Source organism: Schistocerca gregaria, chromosome 6 (genome assembly GCF_023897955.1).
Source record: "Schistocerca gregaria isolate iqSchGreg1 chromosome 6, iqSchGreg1.2, whole genome shotgun sequence".
NCBI classification, from domain to species: domain Eukaryota; kingdom Metazoa; phylum Arthropoda; class Insecta; order Orthoptera; family Acrididae; genus Schistocerca; species Schistocerca gregaria.
Genome location: NC_064925.1, coordinates 313074657 through 313098770, shown reverse-complemented (window position 1 = coordinate 313098770; position 24114 = coordinate 313074657). Strand labels below are relative to the sequence as shown.

Sequence of the window (24114 nt, the reverse complement as noted above, 5' to 3'; positions counted from 1 at the left end):
GAACTTGGCGGTCAGAGATTGCCGTCATCACGTCCATGCTCTGTGCAAAGCCCGCTGCCAACTTCACACGATGCCGCGCTGAATCAAGCAAATACTCGGTTGGTACTGGTCACATGACGACATCCGAGTAGCGCTACCCTCCACTTCCCGATTCCAGGAATGCCGCTACAAGTGTCCGCACACATTCATATTATTTACAAGATGAACGCGCCGTCACGTGGCTCCGATTATCCGCCTCGCGCTGTCCGGCACATCAGTGCTCACAGTTACACGGAACAACTGTCCCACAGCACATCCCACTAGGGTACCTTCGTGTACATGATCGACGCAACTGATTCCCATCTCCTCACACTCACCACGGACAACTACATATCATGTCCAGGTAAGTGCGGCGTTGGCGTATTGGTGTGTAAAAATGTTGCGTGGCGTGAAATTAAAAATTAACGAGCTCAGACCAATCATGCTCATTTCCCTTTAGGAAATATGTTAATATAGCATCGTCAAAAGTTATTCGACATTTTCATATCAATATAAAAAAACCAGACAAATGCAAGTAAGATTCGCACTGTGCGTTCCAAACAAACGTAAACATTTCACTATTTCTTTAATACCTTTTGAAGATTGTGTTGTCGGATGTCTATATCCATGACATAATGACGGACTTTTGATTCCATTGATTAGGCGCACGTTTTACCCCGCCATAGGACCATACAGCTTACTACTCCACACGCGTTTCACGTTCATACATCTAACATTTACAGACAAAAACGGATTTAGAGGGGAAAAATTACAAACGATTTTTTTTTCCGATTGATGTTCAGTAGCCTACAGAGCGTGAAGCAGCACCTGACATTACTAACTCACTGGCATTGGTTATAGCTCGTGCAAGCCACACACAACCCTTTCTCCCTATCTGCACTTCTTTCAGGACAAATAATTCTTCAGCCCAGCTCCTATGCAGGTGTCTCGCAAGGGACACCTAACAAAATGCACACTTCAATCTTTACATTAAAGTCTTTGTAGCGTGTACTACAGCTCTCTTAATATCCTAAATTGATGGAAACTAAATGTAAGTGAACAGCAGGCAATAAGTTATTTACACCATTACCGGTCCTACATCACTTATTTTAAGCCCACTGCAAAAGTACTTACCAGTTTTCGATTAAAAGAAAATTCGCAGATGTAGCAAATTTATTGTACAAAGATTTCGTCTTTAGTAACTGAGATGCTGAATCCTCAACAGACGTGCTGCACCCCTATACAAAAGCATATTACAGAACTTGGCTACAGCTTACTATGTTTCTTTCCAGACAAATGAACTATGTTGTTTCACGACGAACCACCGATAAAACGCCTATTTACTTTTCTCACACACTGGACAGGAAATCGCCAAAAAGACCGTTAAAACACGCCTCCGGCCACAGTGATTTAAGTTTTCTTAAATCACTCAAGACAAATATTATTATGGTTCCTTTCACAGAGCTCAGCCGATTTCCTTCCCCATGCTTCTCTAATCCAAGCTTGTGCTCAGTCTCTAGTGACATCCTTGTCGCCTGAAAGTGAAACACTATTCACCCCTCCACTGACTTTCACATTAAACACGAGCTAATTTGTACTTCAGCGCTCTGAACATCGTCTTACACGCACAAAAGCTGTAAATACAACAGGAAAGAATTTATGTAATTGGCAGCATTCACTTCTATACATACCTCGACATCACACGTATTACGACCCGTCAAAGAACATTTATTTATCGGATTTGAAATGAAGGGCAATTCAAACATGAAGCACCTATACTACTCATCAAACTACATAAAGTTGCGCTGGATTACCTCACTTTCAAAAACTTTGTAGGTATCTTTCGTATCAATCATTAAAGACGTTGTGCTCACAACGTTCTAGACATCGGTATTCCGATCACACTGGCACAAATATTCAAGAAAACAACTCGCGAGAATCATAGCAATTGAATAACATTCTTAGTTCAGTCATCTCCTTGCCGACACATGTATAAATCGAAAGGGTACTGAAATTGCGAACAAAAGTAAATCCACATCACCAGATCACTTATATTCTTTACCTGCAAAAAACACAGGTGCTGTCAATTACGTTCTAGGATAATGATGTACTTATCCATATCCAATGATACGGACAACAAACGTAACCACCATTATTTCCCAAATATTGCTCTATGGGAATTTTATCTTACTATTGCAATACCTGCGTACGGATTATTACTTCGTGAAGTGAAACTTTTTCTCAGTCAGCGAAATCGGAACTCCCACATCACTTTATTGTACATCAGTCTGTACGTGTTTTAACACTTTCTTTCTCTACAGTGCACAAAGGTTTCATATTGAATTTTACATAAAGTACCTAAGTCTACATTCTTTTTGGTATGTACAAATTTTACGCTTCAGAGTCCGTGCAATCTACGGCTGTAAGTCGCGTATTTTCATAGTCGCGAACTCCATCCGCAAAACCTACAGGTTAACTGTTTAAATAATGACGTCTGTACAGAAAAATACGGCACAAGATCGACCACCACTTCTCGTTTCTTCCAATTTCCTCCAATCGCAGATCAAGCCAAAGTGACCTTTACATTGTCCACATTCTTCTCCAGTATTTATGACTACAAAGTATTATTGGCAGCCTAATGATAATACAAAACTTCCAACACTATACTGTACAACAGACATGTCTACTGAAAATTATACCTATCACACAACATGAATCGAAAGTAAACTCGTGTTGGTACTGAAAAATCTGCCTAATCCCAGTCCCATATCCTACATTCTCCATAGCAGCACGTAGCATATAAACCAGCTTGTGGAGATGGCGCCCGAATTAGCATATACACATTCCTATCACCATTATTACATTTATTCAGTAGGATTTCTCAGCACTACAGGGTCTAAAAGACCTATATTAATAGAGAGACAAAACTAAAAAACAAACAACTTAACAGTAAGGAATGCACCCGAAAACACACAAAATTGTAACCAAACCAGTTTCATTCATTGCAGTCGCATTGCAAATCAACCATTAATAAAATAATCTGACAAAAAGCAGCGCTAGACCACATGATCTACTCCAACATTTTCATACCCTCATGCAGTACCACTCTCGCAAATGCAATAGATCCTTCGGACCAAATATTTCAATTTTACCTTTATACTGCCATAAGACTTTTCGTCATCTACAGTTTCGAACTGCCACACTCCAGTGCGCACTTCCATTACAATTACGCGTTTTCACTTTACTACAGCTCCAGTTATGACTTTTAAACCTGCAAATAAATTACCTATAGTCAATTAACATATGGCAACTGACACGAAGTGAGCTGCACGAATGGCGTCTCGAAAATCACAGTCCTCTTCATCTTATAATTGCAACTGTTTGCAAGACTACATCAAATATCCGAACGTACGTTCCTCCAACAATTCCCAAAATCACTTTATCCCATTATCAGATCATTCATTCAGGACACTGAACATCTTCCCCTATTCTTGTAAGATTCCTTCACCCATGTACACATTTTTTTTCTTTTCACTACTTAAAATTCAGAGCGAATGACAACACCTAGCGCCAAATAGCAGCTATCTTCGATCTCAAACCTTTCGCATCGAAGGGGTCTATACATGCACCGACCGACCATTTTACAAAGCAAATTCTTGTGTGTAGGCGGTTTGATGGAATGACCAATGAACTTTCCTTCAAGGTACATCGCGTGTATAGAACCAGCCGCCGCCGCCGCCGCCGCCGCCGCCGCCGCCGCCGCCGCCGCCCCCCCAACCATTGCACCCAACAAATTTTCATCTGTAGGCCTGTCGCGTCAATCGCACAATAACATTTCGTCGTTTCTCATTCAGAGCAAATTAGATGCTGTTCTAATATACATGGCAGCGTGCGAAGTTGATGAAGCTAGGGGCATAGTTTATACAGAAGTGTATAGATTGCAAGTGTTTCTGGAACAAAATGGCTCTGAGCACTATGGGACTCAGCTGCTGTGGTCACCAGTCCCCTAGAACTTAGAGCTACTTAAACCTAACTAACCTAAGGACATCACACACATCCATGCCCGAGGCAGGATTCGAACCTGCAACTGTAGCAGTCGCAAGGTTCCAGACTACATGCCTAGAACTGCGAGACCACCGCAGCCGGCGTTTCTGGAACACATCATCCAAGTAGTATACCAATATTGATGCAGATAATTAAGCTCCTTTCATTTTTACTATATCCTCATGGTTTAGTGTGGAACATAAAAACTCCAGCAACCTCCTTTATATCTGTTCCTACCCAATCTTATTGGAAACAGTCCTAAAACCAAAATATCGACTTCCAATAGAGGTCAATTCATAAAATATACTTGCTTCATTTTTGTAAGTAGTAAAGTACACCCCATTTACAAGCACTATGACGTGAAAACTGTGGAAATATTGTTTCAGTTCCAACAGCTGCCAAATATTTCACTTATTTTGTATCTGTTTTATTTATTACATATGCACCACAAACATGGGCAGTCTCCATCCTTCTATTATCACATGTTTTTTAAAACTACACGTCGCCTTTCATGGTACATTCACATAAACTCTTATCGTTGTGCACTTCCAAAATCAACCACAAATCACATTTGAGGAATCATCTTAGTTAATAACTGGGAATTAAACAGCAACGAATTGAACGCCCTCTTAACTTCTGACACTCGCTAGAAATCGTTATGTAACGAAGAGCCCCTCCTCACACTTCAGTCTCCCTCATTGTCGTCTTTCTCGTTAACAATGGTTTATGGTGGCCACCACCTCCGAAACGCATGATTCATCCGTTTTTAGATAATAAACCATCATCTCCAAACTTACATAACAGAACTTGGATAAATTTCTTTCCTTACATAACCTACAGCTTTTAATTCACTTCTTTCATCTGTTACAGTTACAAAAGCCAAGACAAAAACGATTTTCTTCCACCTAACACCAAGCAAAATCGCGTACAACAAACAAATTGAACTTACAGTGAACATCACAATAGGGAGCCGCCGTAACCGCTGAATGCATTCAAGCGGGGAACGTGCACGCAGCTAAGAAATGAAACGAACAGTCGAAAAATGGATGCGTCCATGGCGGCCTTAATTGTTCACCATATTTCACTGCATCTCCAGCATACAATAAAATTACTAAGTAAAAATGTCGACCTAGTAGCAGCAACATGACCACAAACTTAACTGTGCGAAATGTATGAAATGCTGTTCTTGAGGTAACGGACGCTTCACTGACGTGTCTTGCCCCATTTACATAATCAGAAAAAATCTGACATTTGAACAAAAGTGTCAACTGAGTCCTGGCCCACCACAATGTTTCACCTATATAGAAATATAGGTAAACGTAAACTACAAAAATAAGGAGTACAAGTTGAGTTTCCCATATGTCTCAAAGACTCCACCCTTTTCCTGAACATTCCCTTTTATAGTAATCTCCATTGGCTAGAGTAGTGGTTACTTCATGGCAACAATACATGAGAGCCGCAGTATATCTTTCTCTACATCTGGTGTAGTCCTCACTTTCTATGCTCTGTGACTTACACCATCCTTTAACACTTACCGTGCGGCTGCCGTAATACGTCGAGGGCGGAAAAGAAGAAAATGCGGCGGCGGTAATATTACGTCCCGCCGCGTTCCACATTGTTTTAGTATTTCAAACGCATTGTTAGCGTTCCCGCTACAACCTGTAGGTCCTGCAATGCTTGCAGTTCATCATATACCTTGTGAGGTAATGCAATATATCCGTATATATTTCCGAACGAATCCACGTGTGTTTTTCACGAGTATGTTACGTGTCGTGTCGTTTGTTTACCGTTGATTTTGGCGCCAGTATTTTGGTTTTAGATTAACTTCTTTTTACTCACAATGGCGAGTGATGAGGATGCAAAACTTCGAAAAATGATTGAAGAAATTCTTGCTGAACCTACTGATTATTTTTTTCGGATTTCGATAATGACAGTGTTTACGAAATGCCAGAAAATAACGATAGTCCAGGTAAGTATAACATCTTACTAAATCGATGCAGAACAAGACAGTTCATGTTGCGATTTGTTCTGTGACTTTCCGTATTATTTCAGACACAGATTTGTCGTCAGATGAAGGTGAGCCACCGCCTGTGTTCTCCCCCACTCATAATCGAAAGAGGCCAAGATTGAGTGACATTTCACAGGATGACTGGACTATAGTGGATCAAACACCAAATGTTTTGTTATTTACAGGGTCTCATGGTGTGCTAAGTAATGTAGGACACTTTAGTGAATAATTTTTTTTCTCATTTTATAAATGACAGGGTTATTTCAATTATGAAGGAACAAACAAACCCATATGCTGGACAGAAGCTGGCCACACAGAGCACAAAACAAATTAGGGCCCAATCATAGATTCAAGCAGTGGAGGACGCTAACAATTGCTGAAACAGACGTTTCTGCCTATTATCCTCCACATGTCAATCAGTGAGAGGCCAAGTATGGCCAGTCACTGGTGTAGTGATCCAGTGGTTAGCTGCAATTTTTGCCCCAATATTATGACAATGGACAGATTTCTGAATATTTTGTCTATGTTCCACATAAACGACAATACAAAGCAAAAAAAGAAAGGTCATGTAGACTTTGATGCCCTTCATAAGGTCAGACCTCTTCTCAATGATTTGGTAAGGAATTTCGAAGAAAGTTATCAGCCAGGTGAAGCTCTAACCATTGATGAAGGTATGTGTCCTTTCAGAGAGCGTGTAGGTTTCAAAGTTTATGTGGCTAATAAGCCAAACAAATATGGCATAAAGCTATACATTCTTGCAGAATCCAAAACTGGGTACATATACAACTTTGAAGTTTACCACAGAAGGGACGATAAACTGGACAACAGAGCTTCTGCAGTGGTAAAGCAATTGCTCGGCTCACTCCAAGGTAAGGGCCACACTCTATATGTTGACACATTTTACACCAGTGTTAAACTAGCCGAAAAACTGGCTAGAGCCAATACTGGTCTTGTAGGGACAGTAATGCCATACAGAAAAGGATTGCCCAAGGCTCTCACAGAGGGTAAACTCAAAGGGTGAACAAATATTTCGCCACAACAACAATGTGCTAGTATTGCAATGGAAAGACGAGGGATGTGTGGATAGGTACCAGGCACAAATCCTCAATGTTGCCAGTGGCTACAAGAGAAGGCAATGAGAAGTTGAAACCAGTGGCAGAGCTGGATTACAACAAAGCTGGTGTAGACCTTTTTGATTAGCGTCTTCCATATGGAGCACTTGAACACAAAACAGTGAAGTGGCAGAGAAAGCTTGCCTTCCACTGTATAATAATGACGGTTTCCAATGGTTGTATTTTGCACAATTGCATTCATGAGAAGAAACTAGGCACTCCTAAGTTTATACAGGTCTGCACTGCGTTAGTGTTACAGAGAGAAGAGACAATTGAGGATTCTCATGGATCTGCAGCAATTGCTCAATTGTTGCAGAAACATTTTCCAAACAGTGTGGAGATGGCAGAAGGGAAAAAGAAAGTACAAAGATGTTGTGTAGTGTGCAGTGCAAAACAAAAAAACATCACTGGGAAAGCTGGGAGGAAAGATACCTCTTATGAGTGCAGTGAGTGTAACATAGGTTTGTGTGTCACCCCATGGTTCAAGCTTTATCACACTGTGATTCACTAAGCAAAATAACTTGTGTGTATGTAGCTACAATTTATGTGCAAATGGTGTAACAAATGTCTTTTCATTGTCAAATGATCACTTTCCAATTCTTATTTCTTCTTTAAATTGAATAAAGTAGTAAAAATAAATTTGACAAAAATTTATTTTCGCAAAATGAGCAGAAATCTGCATCACTTCTTGGAAACAGTATATGCCTCATACACACGACTTCACCCATGTAAAGTTGAAACCTGAAGTTTTAAACCATACCTGTAGCTTTTATGTATCTCTAACTAAACGTCCTTTACAGCTATTTAAAGTCTCTTGAAAATAGAGAAAATCAGCCAGCACACAGGGAGTGGCTTACAGTGAAAGGCTTAGCATGGTAAGTATTAAAAGAATCATAATTTCAACACAACAAACACTAGGGACCTATTTTACTGAATAGCAATCCATGATTATGGATGATGAATTCACTTCTATGGTAAAAAAGTCATGCACATTGCACTTCATACACAATCCATACTTCTCCATCATATTCCATTAACTATGATTTACACTACAGTATTCACTGATTAAATATAATGCAACTCACATGTTGTACTACAAATTGTGCATTTTACAAACTCACTTTACCTAACAACTACATTTCAAATGACAATTTGACACTAGATCATTTCATTCACTTCAAGCAGGGGTTATTGACCTAGATGCACCACTTCTGGGTCACCATACATAGCACACCACTTACATTTTTCTCAGATTCAACTATCATGTACTTCTCTGAGTGTAGAATGCAATTGTTAGGAGCATAACAACCATCTGAAGGGCTTATTTCAATAGTGGTTCAATTTACATGAGCACTGAAAAAAACTGCACTTGAGATACCACAAATATTGAAGCATATAGCTACTTTCTAGAGATGAACTTTTCTCTGTTTGGATCATTAATTTCAGAAGCATTATAGGTAGAATAGTGGAGATAATGGATTTGTACCACTATTTAAATAAGGCATCCATCTGATCTCACCTGCTCAGCCTTCAAAAGTAAATACACAATGGGCAGCACTGTTCTGAGATGGATATCTCTTGCTGTCTTTCCATTTCCAGGAATATTTATACTATGTTCCTAAACTTCCATAACACCTTTCTTTACTTAAAGTTTTCCCATTCAAAGAAAAATTTCACAAAATAAAAATAGAAAATCATAGATGACAAAAAGAAAAGCTTCAGTCACAGAAGTAATTTTCTACAATATTGCTACAACAAACAGTCACTCAAACTTCTATTTGAAGCCGACAAACAAAATCCTGTCATTAGTCACACTTAACTTGTATACAATGACAATCTCATACATCAATCTTCTAAATAAATAAGAGCCATGTGACAAATTATTTAAAAACTGTTAGTTCAACACCTAAAAAGAATACTTCTATATCACTTAAAAATTCTACAGAAACAGAGCCACATACAGTTAAAAAGCAACACAATGAGTACCATATTTCACATCACAAGCCAAAGACCTCTCAGGCTAACAACAAGGAACCATTACAAAGTTCCACCAATACATCTAACACTGCTTATACTTCACTGTTTATGAAACAAACCCCAAGGATTTTCTAAACTAAATATAATCATTTACCAATTAAACCCTTAAACTGTGTAGTCTTCCCACAGTACAGCCATTATCATCCATCTTCAACCATTAATGAAAAACTGTTATTTTCCCAGAGGCCCTCAAAATAACAATTTTCCATTATTAAAGAAAGATGTCCCCAATTTTCTGTGCAATTACTGACCTTTGTCCATGTTAAGCATCTTTTCAAAAATCCAGAAAACACTGACAGACCTACAAATTTCATAAATAAACATGCACTTATCACCATTCAACAATATGGCTTTAGCACATATGTCCACCCAAACAACAATTCTTTAACTACTGAACCACACAAAAACCAACCAACATACACCAGCACCTATCTTCTCAGACCTCTGTAAAGCTCTTGATGTACCACCACTACATCATACAATACTGCTACATACATGGGAAAGAGGTGGAATAAGAAGTGTAGCATATACTTAGCTATGCTTCTACTTACAGAACCACAGATACAACATTAAACTTCTCTAAATATCTGTGTGCAGAAAAAAAATAGGCAATACCTTCTTTCATGCATGAAAAATCAAAATAGTGTTCTTCAGGACTTTGATCTAGGGCCATAACTTTCCCTCATTTATTTACATGACATATTTTGATCATATGACCTTTCCTGATGACAAGCATAGCATTGACTCACTAGTCCTGAACACCTTCAGTCAGTGTCTAATAACTCAATGAAACAACTTTCCAAGTTACATTACAAAAATCACCAAATTGTTAATAGTAGAAAAACTATATATATCAACCTACACTCCAAATCCCTCATCCAACCCTAAACCTATCCAAGTAAATTAAAACAATAATAGAATTCAAAATGAAAATGCAAACAATACATTCAGATCTATGGGTTAAACAATACTTAAAAAGGGATACACACACAAACTTATGGATTAGATTTACTTTTGTTCTAATTGATCTGTAGTCAGGTGGTCCTCCAAGATGTAGAACATGTCAGGAAAACAATAGTATATGACAAATATTTACAGCTAAAACAAATAAGCTAATGTACCATTCCACAAGTCCCAAGAGGAATGAACATTTTTAATAAGCACTGTATGCAAGTCATTTTACAAATACTAATGCACTAAATTTAAACCTATATTTGTTGACAACACAGTACACAACACACAATCACAACTCATGTGCCAAATAAAGAGTGAAAAACATAACCACAGTGGTTGCAGTAGTTTGAAGTCAAACATTTTGGGAATTCAAATACAGCACACTGTATCAACACACAATTCTGGTGGTCACTTACCACCACAAACTTATCAAAAATACACACTTTATTATGCTATGGATGACAAATATTGCAATCTACTACAAATAAACAAATATTCCAATCTACTATAAATACATCCACACCAATCCCAGCACACCATGCACAGTACCACTCCATCCTCCACAATGGATTTGTCTACTATGGAAACATTTTAAGTACAAAAGACACAACTGATGATAATTTGTGCTCTCAGATACAATCCCATGAATTCCACTTCATAAAATTTTATGTTGTGAACACCCCATGCCTGTTCATCCTCAAATAAACCTATCACACTCTCACACTCACACACACTGTCTCTTTTCAATGACATCATCATACCACAACATTGTAATTCAGCTCCATGTTTCTTTACACAATAAAGTTCCAGATCAACTAACACTAGTTCCAAGTTCAGTATTTAAAAAAAAAGGCATTTCTAACAAACCACTATTTCCATTCAGTGAAAGAATTCCAGAAAAAAGTGTTAATTGAACACTAACAACTTTATGTATACTGAATTGTTGCCAAACCTAGAAATCAACAATAAAGAAGGATGTTTTTATTGCACTTCTCAATTTTTTTAACTTTTCTGTAGTGACACAGATTATTAGTAGTAACTTTCATATAATAATAATAATAATAATAATAATAATAATAATAATAATAATAATAATAATAATAATAATAATAAATTTGTCTGTAAGTCATTACAGCAATAGACAGTCATACACCTAATACAATACAGTACAGTACATGCTATAAAAGAACAGAATTGTTAAGAACTTTCCAGTTTAATATCACAGGTCATGAAATCGTTTATATTGTATGATGGGTTTACAACTAACCAGTCAGAAAGTGTTTGTTTGTATTGTTGCTCTAGTAAATTTTGTATAGCTTGTGGAAGTTTGTTAAATAATTTGTGGACCACAAGTTAATAACTGAAAACTGATTTTGACAGTCAGTGGCAGGGTGTATAGATAGAGCTGTTTGCCCTAGTGCTGTAACAATGTATATTTGCACTGCACTTTACTTTAGGTAAGTTCTTCTTCTGTGTAGATTAAAACATAATAAATATATAGGTTTATTACTGTCATGATTTTTTTTCCTGAGTAAACAAAGGTTTACAATGAGTCTTGTATTGCCAGCCTGTAATTATCCTAATAGGTTTCTTTTGCAGCAATAGTATATAATGCACACAAGTGTAGTTTCCCCATAAAATAATGGCATAGCATATGATGCTTTGGAAAAATGAGTAGTAAGATACTCTAACATAATTTTTAGGTACACAGTGCATTATTTGCCTTAAATACATTACCCTAGACAATTTACCACTAATATACTTAATATGTGGATTCAAAGAGTTCATCATCCAAATATACCCCCAAGAATTTAACACAACTAGTATCATCTGATGGAAACTTGTCTTTTAAACTAAATACCATCTGCTGGGTTTTGCTTTAAACCAGAGTGACACTTGCTCAATTGTCTCTGTATTACATGTTTTAAGGGCATTAAGATCATTACTGCTGTTCAGAAACATATTGTCAGCATAGAGTACTGTTCTAGATTTAATAAATGATGGCAGGTCATTTATTATTATTATTATTATTATTATTATTATTATTATTAGGAAAAGGAAAGGGCCCAGCACAGATCCCTGCAGAACACCTACCTTAACTTTTTTCTATACTGGACATTTCTTTCCCAACACAGACAGCTTGCTTACAGTTTTGTAAGTATGATCTTAATAGTTTAAGGCTGTTACCTTCTACACCATAACAGTCCATTTTTCAAGTAGTAGTGTATGTTCTACACAGTCAAAGGCTTTGCTTAAGTCACAAAAAGTCACTTGAGCAAAGCATTTATCGTCAAATACTTGATGGATGTATTTAACAACATTGTCTATGACATCAATGGTTGACAGGTTTTTCTTAAAGCCATACTGTGATCCACTTATTAATCCTATGTTATCAAAGTAAACATAATTGTTGGTAAATTATGCATTCTAGAACTTTTGAAAAAACTGGGACTATGGATATTGGCCTGTAACTTGACAGAATTTTTATCTCCTTTTTTATGTACTAGAACTACTGTAGACAGTTTAAGCTCATAAGGAAATAAACACTCCAGTATACACTTTTTCATACCATATGTAAGGGGGTACACTATACCATCTATTACTTTCTTCAGCATGTTACAAGACAGGTCATATATGTCTACACTGTCTGACGGTTTTTACTGCTTCACTATTCTTAACACAAAACCAGGTGAGACCTCCGAAAAATTGAAGGTACTTGTGTTTGTTGATGACCTAGCAATATTTTTTGACAGTAACTGTGATGAGTTGATTTCAGGTTTAATTATAGCACTTCCTACTTCCTCAACTGATTTAATAAAAAAGTCATTAAATTCCTGGGGAGAGATACTGATTTTGTCACTTCTTTTATCTTTGGCAACACTATTTATTAGAGTCCATGCTGCTTTGCACTTATTGGTGGATTTCTCAATACTTCTGAGGTTGTGTGCTTGTTTGGCTTCCACAATTGCTTTTTTCAACTCATTCCTAGATCTAACAGAGGCTAAATTAGCATGGTTCGTTTTCATATTTTTATAAATATTGTACAACATAACTTTATTTTTCATAGGAGACAGCTGTTTTGTATACCAAGGATTTTGTCTATTTGGAACTTTTGCTTTTAGGACTCTGTCAGTTACTTTGCATTTCTTTATTGGTATGCAGTGATTAAAGTGTCCCAAAAATGCTTTGAAAAACCTATCAAATACTACCTTTGCTGGCAGATAATTGCTTAGAGTATAATATGTCTCCTCATAACACAGGCCAAACCAATCTGTTAGAAAGGGACAGATGAAACCTGTCAAATTTCTCATCTGTGACTATCACAAAACATGATTCTTCTGTTTTAAAATTTACAAAAATATTGTCAAGACATGCATGTTCTCTTGTAGGCTTGTTATTGACTGAATGTAAGCTGCACTGTCTTAGTAGGTTTTGGAGTTCAGTGACAGTACATTTTTGTACTGTGACATCTAATTCAGCATTCACATCTCCAATATCATAATGTATCCATCTAATATCTGTAAGTACATATAACAGCAGGTCCACTTTTTCTAAAAATACATTGGTTATATCATTAGGTGACATGTACAGGTACATTACAACTAACTTAAAACTGTCTATTACTATACCAGCAGCTTCAAATTTCTGTTCATCACACATAATATATAGATCTAATCTATTGACTCTACTGATAAGTAACTTATTAACATATATTGCCACACCACCTCTTAAATGTAATTTTCCGCAGTAGCTACTGGCTAGATTGTAATTACCAAATTTATTAAATGTAAGTTCACTCTCACTAGCCCAGTGTTCACTTAAAAGATATCAAACTTATCTTCTAATCCAAAGTCATTGACAGTACATTCTTTATCACTTAGTCCCTCAGTGTTAAGATAACAGATTATAAAATCAAACCTGTCTTTCTTTACAAATGCACTATTTTGCTGAGAGGTTATTAAATCTGTGGCACTATTTATCTTATGGGCTTCTTCCCCTTGCTGCCTTCTACTATAAAATCATTTTGATGTAATGGAGGTACAGTTTTCCATTTGTCCACTACACTTCATACTGCTTCTACTCTTGGAGGTCTCTTGGCTGCTTCTTGTTCATGGCATGATCTACGTAGCTGGGTTCCCACTGTAGGTAGTTCAAATGTTGCTGCAGAATGGACAGCTGGATCACCTCTTGGTTTTGCTGTTTGTTTTCTTAGTTCCTGAATGAGGTGGTCTACCTGTTATAACTGTAGCTACAGCTTTTATGCATTCTTTATGGTTAATTCCATGTTTCATATATTTTCAGATGTTATTACCCTTCTGTAATATTTGCAGTTACTATTTTCATTATTTCTGTACTTCAGCAGATAACACTATATTCTCAAGCAGTAGGCTATTTAGCTACACATTTCTTAGTAGCTCACATTCACTGTGTGTGTGTGTGTGTGTGTGTGTGTGTGTGTGTTTACAGAGAACAAGAGTCTGCAACTCTGTATTTCTTCACAAACCATGACTTGTCCTAAACTTTGTACTTTTTGTACAACATGTGATCCATGGGACAAATAAATTTAAAAACATTGTCACTAGTAACAAGTTCAGTAACAAATACAATCTTACATTGTTTTCACTATGCATTAGTATATAAAGGGAGGTGAAATAACAGAATCAATTTCCACTCTCCAACTGGCAATTAAACTGTATTAACCAAAACTATTCCTTTTAATAACACTACACCTAAAATTCACCCAAACTGTTGTCATTCAACAATGCCTTTCAGTTCATCAAAATACATAACATTTGGGAGAAAACTTGTAGAATGTCACTGTAGTGCATAACTGATTACAATTGTAAAACAATAAAATCATAAAGGTCTGTTCACACAATCATCACATTTCAGTGCCCATTGCTCTAATTTCCAATGGTTTCAGGATAGGAGGTAATATGGATACCACATTTGGTTCAAACCAACCAAGGGGGGTTTTGAAGCAGCTTATTGCCAGTCTCTGCCTGCAAATGCACATCACAAATACTGAACTGTTTCACACATTTCTATACTCAGGCTCACCTCCATCTCTACAGAATTTGTCATACATGTGGACACTATCCAAAAAAAGTCACAAATAGTCAGCAGTTAGGAAACAAAGAAATTAAGAACTCATACATCATGCACTACTTTTACTCCAACAGCAAAAACACAGTAAGCAATAAACATTTTTCCTTTCAACTTTTTGTGCAGGGTTGCCAGCAATAAAAGGGCTCTTAAGCAGTTTTAAATTACTTGTAAAGTTTCTACAAAGTCACTACCTGCTTCCTATCTCATATACTAGATACTTAAGATCTGAGTATTCACACATGGCCTACACATCTTTCATCAAAACCCCCTACCCATTTCAATAGGCACATGATTCTTTCTAGGCAGTAACTGATACATGTACCACATTTGGTTAACATCAGTCCAACAGTTTAGAAGGAAACATGGAATATAAAAACATATTATGGATTTCATCTTATGGAAGGAAAACATCAGCAGACATCTTCAGGTTCAGGCCTTCTGCCAAATAAAGCTGAAGGCACACATCACAGGGGTAGATGTACATGCGCCCAGAAAAGAGGTGGGAGAGGGAAAAACCCAAGCACAGAGACAAGAGCCCAGACGTGAACAGCAATCATGCACCCTGAACAGGGCCACCATTCTGGGGGATGGATGACAGTTGGGGAACAGGAGATAGTAATTTGGACACCCAGGCAAACTACAAACATGTGCAGCATAAGCAGCCAACAGTCGTTGGCACCACATCTGCAATGGGAGGACCCCAGCCTCCACAAGGATGCTGTTTATAGGGCTTGTGTGGGAAGTGCTAGTTGCAAGTCAAATCCCACAGTGAAGTATGGGGTCAAGCAACCACAACACAGAAGGTGATGCCAAACCATCATCCACACCCACAATCAAGACAGGACTGTATCAACACCTGATAGTCATAAAAGGGTAGACCAATCAGCACCCCAGCTGGTATCACTCAAGTAACAGAGCATTAAGATGCCAGCAGCATGTTTAGCTAAGCTGCCAAATATGAGGGAGCTCAACAACAGTGACTCAGCCTGTTGCCACCAATCCACCCCCCCCCCCCTCCCCAAAAGGGTTATAGGCATTAAAGTCACCCAACAACACAAAACGCAGCAGCAGTTGGGCAATCAATGCAGCCAGTGCATGCTGTGGAACATCACCATCCAGTGGAAGATAGGCTGCAGCATCCATACCCTAACAGCAACAGCCTCTAAAGGTGCTTGAAGAGGCACACACTCACTGTAAAGAGGGTTAAGGACATATACATACTCCACCAGATACCCTTTCATAAGCTGCCCAAGGCTTACAATAATCCCAACAACAGCACATCACCAGAAAGTTTTCTGGGGAGCAATGCAGAAGAAATGGTGAAAGGTGATAAGTTGTTGGAGCTAAGTAAGGTTGTGGAAACAATTGCTGCAATTCCACTTGAGAATAATATGACCTTGAGGATGGGAAGGCATTGAACATTCAATGAGGCAGTTTACACCTCGGGTTCACCTCCTGCCACCAACTGATTTCCTGAGGAGGCAATATCCACTGCATCTGAGGATCAAGCAAGATCCAGGTCCTCAGCAGACACCAGAATCTCCATCTCATCCTCAGATACAGAGCTAAGTAGTGATGAGGTGGGTCCCACCACAAGTTCCTTACTCTTAGAGGTCTTCTTCTTGGACTTGGCTCACTGCTCCCTGGATTTCCCTGGCTGGGAGGGCTTTACTGAGTCTGTATCCAGAACAGAGGAGGATTGTGAAGCCCTACAACCAGCTGCTTTTTGGCACTTCAGCTACTGGCAGGCATCACCTTCCCCACTGTTGGAAACCAGGGAAGAGAGGGATCCAAAGAAGTTGGACACTCCTCCAGCTTAGAAGTAGGGACAGATGTCCCTGATTGTTGGACAGGGGTGTTGCTCCCAAAGTAGGTCATGCAGGAGCAACAGGGAGGGAGTTGTTCCCCCCCCTCCCAAACATCAAGGGGGCTGGTTTAGTCTTCACATCTAAGAGGTGACTTGGGTAGGTGGAGCTGATGGAGCTAGAGCAGTTTTAGCAGCAATGTAACAGGTGGTCATACAAAGAGGATATAGGTGTTCACCTCCCACTTACCTCAGTGTAGGTCAGTCAGTTCAGGGTCTTATATTCCATGATTTTCCTCTGATTCAGTAAAATCCTGCAGTCTGACAAGCAATGTGAATGATGCTCTCCACAGTTGACACAGATGGGAGGCAGGGCACATGGAGTATTGGGATGTGACAGGCATCTGCAATCTCAACATGTGAGGGTAGAAGTACAGCAGCAAGACATATGGCCAGCACTTAAAGCACCACATCCAGGGAGGGATATGGGGCTTGACAACACAGCAGTAGACAATCACCTTGACCTTCTCAGGAAATGTATCACCCTCAAAGGCCAACATGAATGGACCTTGGTTGGTTTGAACCAAATGTGGTATCCATATTACCCCCATGAAAGCACCAGATGAAATGAACACCTCTCCACTCAAAATTGGCACATAGGTCATCAGACTTCAAAAGGTCCCTGTGGAATATAATGCCCTGGACCATATTTAAGCTCTTATGGGATCATGATGGTAACAAACATCCTCCAACCTGTCACAAGCGACTAATTCCTGTCACTGGGCAGAGGATGCTGCTTTTATAAAAACTTTCAAATTATAAAAACTGCACATTTTGGACAAGCCCTCCACCTCCCCAAACTTGTCCTCTAAATACTCAACAAAGAACTGAGGCTTCATCATGATCAAAGATTCCCTATCAGCTCTCATACAAACTAGGAAGTGGGGCAAATAAGTATCACTGCCATCCTTAGCTTTTCACCCCTCCCGTAGTTTGACAAGGGAGGGGAACAACATGGGCTCATACTTCTGCACATTGAAGTGAGCCCTCAAACACGGACTGCTTGCAGCTGGCCACCAGCAAGACATGCCACACTTCATTGCATGTCATCCACCCTGTTGCCGCCCACTCCAACTAAGGGCCCTCCCCACAGATGCCCCCCACCCATAGCAAGGGCCACCGTGCAGGATGGCCATTGCCAGGAGTCTCAAGGCCCAAGGGAGATAGGCATCTATTTCTTGGGATACATAGGGAATTTACACCACACACACCAGCACAGCAATTCCTGTATTGTCAAGGGGCTACAACCATCAGGGTACAGGGCAGCCCCAACACAACAGACTGGCTACCATGCTGGATATTAGGCACAAAGAAGTCCATGGATGTCATCAGCACAGAAAGCAACACTGCAAACTGCATGGCAGAAACAACACCCAGAAATGTATCCTTATCCAAGAGATGGAGAATGCCCAGGACTGCAATGCAATAACAAGAAAGGGAATGAAAGATGTCAATACACAATGGACAATGCACCATGCAAGGCACCCTTCCCAAATTGGCTCCCTTTTGGAAAAATTTGGAAGTATGGAGGTCAAACCATTCAGGGAACTACCACATAAAGGCCAAAACATGTAAGACTCCTTTTAGTCACCTCTTATAAGTAGGAATACCACAGGCCTATTCCAACCCCCAGAACCACAGGGGGGGGGGGGGGGGGGGGGAGAGATATATGAACTAGCTGCTTCTCAATTGTCCAGCTTCCTCCAACAGTAAACACGGATACAAATAAGAAGAAACAAGCATTACTTCTCTAAGCAAGTCTCTCCAACTATGTCAGAACAAATACAAATGAAACTACACTGCTGTTTAAGACAGTAAAACAAAATCCCAAACTGTCAATTCAAACCTATTATGTAATACAAAACCAGTAAATTGCTGAACCCAAATCATCTCAGCCTCTTCTATACAATCAATTATACTAAATGCATCTTACAATGTGTTACTGTTTTTAAGTGCAGATCAATCACAATTATATTAAATTATTCCAGCCTGGCAGGACAAGAAACATAAGTCAGGAAAGGACAGTTCAGGCGGAACCACCATTGAACACAACTGCATTAGCCCTACACTAGCCCACTCCTATTTTTTTTTTTTTTCTTCCATCTCCAACACTGACACATCCTTCATTCAAGTGCCTGAGTTCTGATGCTGCATGCCTCATTAACAAATACATACACTTTCTAAATACAGTTAGTAACAGGAATTTTCATCCCAGTTAGACCCATTATTGCACGAGTCAGGAAACACTTTAGAATTCTTCCTACATTTTCATTTTATGTTGTTACTTTGGAGAGGGAGATGAGGGTGGGGGGGGGGGGGGGGGTGAGGAATAAAAACATGCAGATGCACTACAGCCATTGGAGATATCACTTCATTAACTATCAGGCAATATTTCAAACAAACACTGAAATGATAGTGCAATGAACCACACTAAATGATTGACTAATGCATATATACCATAAAATGTAGAGGAAACCACATCAAAGGTGTACCTACTCTCAAAATATCACAGCAGTCCTCTACTACCTCACCATTCCAAACAAAGATAGGGCCTACCACAATCCAACAACTTATCCAATCACTTCCCATTTTGTTAAATCCCTTACTTTCTACTATCACCATGGGTTTCAGGCTCAGCAGTACTCTTCCAAGCCTGCAGAAATGTTTCCACAACCTTCCTTGCTTCTGCCATAATATGATTAATCTGTAAAAATGGCATGAACTTAACAGTACACAAGACATGCTACCAATGAAACTAATACACCATTAAACAGTATGGGGCAAAACATTATAAAACTTGTTAACAACACTAACATTTCTGTCCACATAGCTTCACCCTTGCTCCAGTGTTCCCTTCTCTACTTCTCATACTCAACTTGAGCAAGTAAAGAAATATCCAGATACCACAAATAACTACACCAGAGAACATTCTCAAATGAGCCATTTGTTTATGTGGCAGTGCATAGAGCTATTAATACCACCTGTATGCAGATAAGCACATAATTGAAAGAGCCTGTTGTGCTTATCTGTGACTCTGCAACACCTCACAGTAGCAACTTTCCATCTCATAATATTTTTACTTTCTTTAATAATACACTTGTCATGTACCTTATTCCTTTAAATTGTCATGCAAATATTAATGTAAATAATGTATTACTAGTTTTGCTGCATGAAAATACTTACCACATATCATGTTTCTTTATTAAGGTGTCACAGAATGAGAAGCATACTTAAGCTCAAAATGGCTAGACCCAAGATCCATCTCAATATTGTGTGCAGAAAAGGGATGGTAAAATAAAAGCATGAGGTATGTTTACAGTGTCTTTTGTGGTATTGGTTTGTATTTACGATAGCAATTATAGCTCTGTACATTACAAAAGGCACGGCATGTCTCTTAATAAATTATCTGACAACCATGGATGCCAATACTTGCTCTGCAATACAATCCAGAAGTTTCTTAGGTACTTCATGTGGTATTCATCTATTGTTCTGCCAACACAGCTGACAATTGCAAGATGGTCATCAGTGGATGTGAATCTTCTACAATGTCTCCTCTCACAAGTTGGATGGAAAATAACTCACAGTATACAAAGGAGAGGGGGGGTAGGGGTGGTGTACATGACTCCCACCTTTTGAAAATATTGTAATCTAGTCTATTACTTTATATTGTAAAACTCTGAAAAAATATTTGTTGAGATCTTCTACCAGGATCCAGGCATGTTTTAAATTTATCAGTTAAATTTAACCACTCAATTTAAATCCCTACAGTAGTTATGATACTGCCCCAATGAATATTGTATTCAATTTTTCTAGGTTCGAAACCTAGTTTACACATCACTCACTTTAAAAAAAAAGTATGTCCAAACTAAACATCTGCAACTATGAACAGAATATAAATTACATGTTTTATTCATAGCCAGTGGGAAACATTTTTGGAAATGCACAGGTGTTATTAACCTTGTGCTACATGGTCTTTTCAAGTTCTTGATCCTACCTACATGCCAGTATATATTTAACAAATGTTGTTAATATAATTGAACAACTAAAAAATTGTTACTTTTTGAAAGGTGACCATAAAAGTACACCAGTCACTTCACTACCCACCCTCCTTGGTATTACTACAATCATGACAAGGGAACAGAAGGGCCAGTCCAGCCATTCACCAAATACCATCTTGTTCAGAGATCTTGTTCCTGAGCTGGTCACAAAGTTCCACATTGTCATCCACAAAAATGAAGCCTGGTAAAATTTCGTCCTAAAAAGACAAATGTCAAGGAGAACAATGTAACAAGGATGTTGACTGGTGGCTGTACTGTGCTCAAAGATTTGGACACAGTAAGCCCACACTTATACCAACAACCAACCAGCTGTTAACTGCATTGGCAGAGGAATGAAACACCCCACTACAAGAAAACTAACAAATCCTGTGGCCAACATGGAAGTACATCAGAGTATGCATTGGCATCCATGGTTATTACACACCCTATTAAGAACCACATCTTGCTTTTTGTAACATACAGGGGATCTCTATAAATCACAGTGACTTCAGTGTAATTTTTGTCATTTTATCACAGTGCCATGTCTATAAATGTCACTATATATTTCTTTCAGCTAACTCTTGGATTTTACTGCACTATTGATCAGACTTTGATCAAGCTATGATATTTGGCAGCAACACATAATGCAAAAGTGGCTTTTACACCAGTGATGTATGTATCTACATACATAGGCCAATGAATGCTACCAGGACACTGCTCTTCTTCAATCTTTCATGTCATCAGCCTGCTGTCGTTCACAACCTGAAGCCATCCTCCAGGCATTTTACTGCATTGTAAATCAGTTCTGAACTGTCTACATTTCATCTGTCTTGTTAAAATTATACATTGTAATGTAATTGTTCTATGTAAATGTCACAAGTCTAAAGAGCATGAAAAACAAGTTTTGTTGTTTAATAAAGAGGCTTTCAAGCTGTTACCCAACTGCCCTATTTGTGCTAAATAACATTCACCATTCATCCTACAGCTTACAATGAAAACAGGTGCCCTGCTGAGAGTTGATTTGTGTGTAGTTGTAAATATGCACAATAACATTTCACTAATAACATATACCCAATGAAAACAAACCATGTTGAGCCATTCATTATAGTGAATGGATGCTCTCATCACTTTTCATATGCTTGCAGTATAATGAAATATAAAGCTAATAATTACATAAAGTCCTACTGAACCATTAATGACATCTTCTGACTGTTGCTAAAAGTATTACTAGGCTTCAGAATCAAACAAGTTTATGAAAAGGATAGTTTCTACTCACCATATAGCAGACATGCTAAGTACTGACAAGAACAACAAGACTCTCACAAAGATCCAGTTATCACCAACTAACTTCACCTACTCTAGTCACATCTGCCATCTACCAACTGACCTGCAACCCAGTTTACAATCTTTCCCCCCTTGATAACTCTCATCAGTGTTTATTGTGCTTGAATGCAACCCACCACCACTATACAGTGAGTAGCATCTATCCCATTCATAATACTGTCATATTCCAACCTGGATTTGAAAAGTTTATGGAAGAAGCACATATACACTCAAAAAACCAAACTGCTGCTGTTATTCTTATTGAGTACAGAAAACATATTACATAATCCCATAGTAAAAAAATTGAGATGAGTCCAGGAAAAACACAGGCTATTAAATCAACTGTTGAGTAAATGTTACACATCAAGTATGTTTCACAATTGCTGAATCATTTGAACTGGAGTGTTTGCTATGCAGAGCATAAAGCTAATTGACAAACTGTTCTGCAGAAATTAAACTTCAACAAAACAATCAATGAGGAGAATGAGATGTTTAAAATTTGGAATAACATATGAATGGTTTGAGATTGATTCTCCCACTCTTCAATTTCTAACCTGAAATCACAGTTTATTTTGCACAGTAAACTGCACAATTCACAAGTATTAACCTGAAACAATATTATTGTCCTAGAGAAAGATGTAAGTAGGCTACATCTGAAGAGTATGCTGTATCAAAGTAAAATCCAATTCACTGCTTTGCATGTAAAAATGAACACCAAAACATAAGGTTCACACACACCTGACAAATTGATAGTACATAACATTTCTTATAACTGAAGAATCAGTTACATTGGCACAACTGTGAGTTTGTTAAAGAATATATCATATGAATAAATGTTCTGCTCATTTTCTATTTCAATCGTTGCAGTGCATTGAGGAATAATTATTTGCAAACACCTGGATGAAATTTATATCTAGTTCTGCATATTGTATCAAATTCAATATTTCATAAAATTTTATTCACTACATGTGAAAATCATATTGAATGCATACACACACACACACACACACACACACACACACACACAATTAAAAGGAAATGTGGCTGAACTAAGTTTTACTACATCAACAATGTGGTTCTTATAATTAGATTTCTCATCAGTATGGACACATCTACACCTACACACATGATCTGCAAATCACACTTATGTGCCTGGCAGAGGGTTCATCAAACCACCATCGCAAAAATTCTCAATTATTTCACTATCAAACAGCACACAAAAACCAAACACCTGTCTGTATTTCCTGGTAATTTTGTAGTTCCCACCCTATTCATTATTTCATCGACACATATCACACTTATCTTTGATGTAGTGCTCCTAGATGTGCAAAAAGGGATATGTTCTCTTTAAAATTGATTGAGGGGCCATTCACAGGAAACCAGCCAGCCACACTTTTACAAACTCCATATACAATTTACATCAGTAGCTGTATGTATAATTCCATTTATTACAATACTAGCATCATCTTCACAAAGAGCCCATTCGTTTCTTGTACATTACACACATTTACATATACCAGAAATAAAAGATGGCATAACACTGAGTATTGGGGGGGCAGGGGAGAGGAGAACCCTATACAAGATTTCTCCACAGTCAGAATTATGCCC

The 24114-nt window shown here is 38.3% G+C and overlaps 1 long non-coding RNA gene across 1 annotated transcript; it reads left to right on the top strand.

Annotated features, from left to right (window-relative positions):
* Positions 1–128: 128 nt before the first annotated feature.
* On the top strand, positions 129–22120 carry LOC126278555 (uncharacterized). Its single transcript, XR_007550720.1, has 3 exons — positions 129–382; positions 20354–20453; positions 21758–22120. It is a non-coding gene; the product is annotated as an uncharacterized LOC126278555 (long non-coding RNA).
* The last annotated feature ends 1994 nt before the right edge of the window (positions 22121–24114 follow it).